The sequence below is a fragment of the Dasypus novemcinctus genome, chromosome 15 (assembly GCF_030445035.2).
Source record: "Dasypus novemcinctus isolate mDasNov1 chromosome 15, mDasNov1.1.hap2, whole genome shotgun sequence".
Taxonomy (NCBI): Eukaryota; Metazoa; Chordata; class Mammalia; order Cingulata; family Dasypodidae; genus Dasypus; species Dasypus novemcinctus.
The window spans coordinates 106,642,958-106,645,658 of NC_080687.1; the positions used below are offsets into that span (position 1 = coordinate 106,642,958).

At 35.2% G+C, this 2,701-nt stretch overlaps 1 non-coding gene across 1 annotated transcript; it reads left to right on the forward strand.

The window, feature by feature from the left end:
* The first annotated feature begins 1,370 nt into the window (after positions 1–1,370).
* Positions 1,371–1,475, forward strand: LOC131273580 (U6 spliceosomal RNA). The gene has a single exon (XR_009180848.1). It is a non-coding gene; the product is annotated as a U6 spliceosomal RNA (small nuclear RNA).
* Positions 1,476–2,701: the final 1,226 nt, after the last annotated feature.

Below are 2,701 nucleotides of genomic sequence, written 5' to 3' on the forward strand. Positions count from 1 at the left end.
ATTGCTTTCTAAGCTGTGCCTCCACTAGGGAAAGCAGAAGGTTTATACTGACACAGAAAAAAGGTAAATCATAAAGATGGCTAGAAGAATAAATCTCAAAATAGCATACAAATATAATTGAGTTATGTAGATCATCTTTTTCATTTCCTTTTTAACATTGTTATTCACCCCATTTTAATGACCCCAATTGGAAAAATGAGTTATTATTTTATATGAATTCTTTATTTATCCTTCTACTCTTTTTACTCCACCGTGATTTCTTCTGCAGTGTTTTTAATCTTCACCCTTTAAGTAAAATTTAGCCTTTCATTTCCACCTATATCCCTTGTTTGGGTAGCTGTTATTCTCTGGGATAAAATTTACACTCTGCTGGTATGTTCTAATGTGTGTATAATTGCTGTTAAATATAGAATATTACATATAAATTGAAAATCATTGCAAGCACTTAAACTGTTGCTGAAGATCCATGACTCTGCATCACCATCAGCATCTGGACTACATTATCCAGACAACAAAATGTTGTGACTTTCCATTTCCAGATGGGAGTCTCCATGAATTTGCTCCATGCTGCTTCCATTGTCCATTCTGTTTGTCAGGGTCCTTGCCAGTCAATCTTATAGATGTCTTGCTCCTGACGCAAATGTTGGCTCACACCAAAACAACAGTATGCTATACTGGGTGGGTTGGATATTGAATGTAATCCTCCAATTCTGTGATGGCCAATCCATCAGGCCATCAGGAAAATATTGTTGTTTGTGGTTTCTGGGAACTGCCCATGGATATCCTCTGGCTGGAGGTATTCTCAGGCCTGAACCCCAGAGGGCTAGATGGCAATCTTACAGGGGAGTAAACAAAAAGCTTGACAAAAGTATCATGCAATTTTGTCAATAAAGCAGTTTTCTATGATCTCCCAGATTAATCCTTATGGGCCACTTGTAAGAACTGCAGCCTCCACAGAATTTGGGCTCTGAGAGAGGTTTAGACAGCTAGAGTAGGGGTGCATGCATTGATGGACTTCCTCCAGGTAGGAACTGAGTAGTTGCTTTGGAATTTGCTGACATATGTGGCACTGCTAGTGAAAAGAAAGGCTAGTGGGGACAGAAATGATCATTAACCATGACTTGGGACAAGGGATTCATGTGCTCATTTAAATTGAGATTGTAGTACTAATTTCTACCTAATGGGGAAAGTTCATTAAAAACCAATAGTTTGGGAACCGGCAAGATTAAGAGGGTGAGGATGAAGCTCCAAAATCTTGTTCTCCCAAATAAAGTGTCAGAACCAAATTTCTCAGAACTCCATAAAACAGTGTAAAGTTTATACCAAGAGAAAGCTAAATCAAGAAAAATGAACCTTGAAAAGGGTAGGCTGCCCTCTTTGGCAGCACATACACTAAAATTGGAATGATACAGAGAAATGTTGCATGACCCATGTTCAAGGATAACACCCAAATTTGTCAAGTGTTCCACATTTTTAGTTCTGATAGCAGCAAGAGAAAAGACATCCATCACATACAAGGGGTATGTATAAGATTAAGTGCTGATTTCTCATTTGAAACTTTTTGAAGTGAGATGGCAGTGGTATGACATATTTAAGGTACAAAGAAAAAAAAAAAAAAACAGCTAAGAATTCTGTATCCAGGAAAAAAAATTGCTCAAAAATACAGAAGACATTAAAATAAAACACAGATAAAATTGAGAGAATTCATCAAAAGGAGACCTAGCTTATAGGAAATACTAAAGAAAATACTGCAACCTGAAAAGGGAAAATAAAGTAGCAAAGTGAGGTTTGGGCAGAGTTTAAAATTGAAGATTATTCTGGGGGTAACTAAAAGAGTAAAAAGATAAAAATAAGATAGACACACAGAAAAAAAGCCTAAAGATAAAATGGATGAAATAAACACTATATTTACAGTAATAGCATTGAACATTCATGTATCAAAGTTCCCCATTTAGAGATAAAATAGGCAGAATAGATTTAAAAAATATGATCTAACTACATGCTATTTACAAGAGACTCAGCATAGATCCAAGGGCACAAATAGGTTACAAGTGAAAGGTTGGAAGATGATTTTCCATGCAAATTGTAACCAAAAGAAGAGCTGGGGTACCTTTACTAATATAAGACTAAATAGGCTTTAAATGCAATTATGAGATATATACAGACTATATATATACAAACACACACCAAGAAGAAAGAACAATCATAAATAATTAAGCACCTAACCAAAGTGCCTGAAAATATATGAAGCAAAAACTGACAAAAAATGAGGATAAATTGACACCTGTACATTCACAGTGGGAGACTTCAATATACCCATCTCAACCATAGACAGAACATCTGAGATGACTATCAATAAAAATAGAGATCTTTAATAATATGTTAGAGGAACCAGACCTAATTAACATACAGAAAACTGCATGTCAAACAGCAGGATATATATTCTTCTCGAGTATTCAGGGATCATTCTCCAGGATAGACCATGTTAAGTCATAGAATAAAACTCGATAAAATTTTAAAATAAATATTTACCTCAGTGGAATGAAGGTGGAAATTAATAATGGTTAGAGAACTGGGAAATTCACAGATATTTGAAGCTAAACATAGTCTTAAAACACTTATTGGATCAAGGGTCAAGGGGGAAATTGTAAGAGAAATCAGTAAATATCTTGAAAGTGATGAAAATGAGAACAAAGCATAT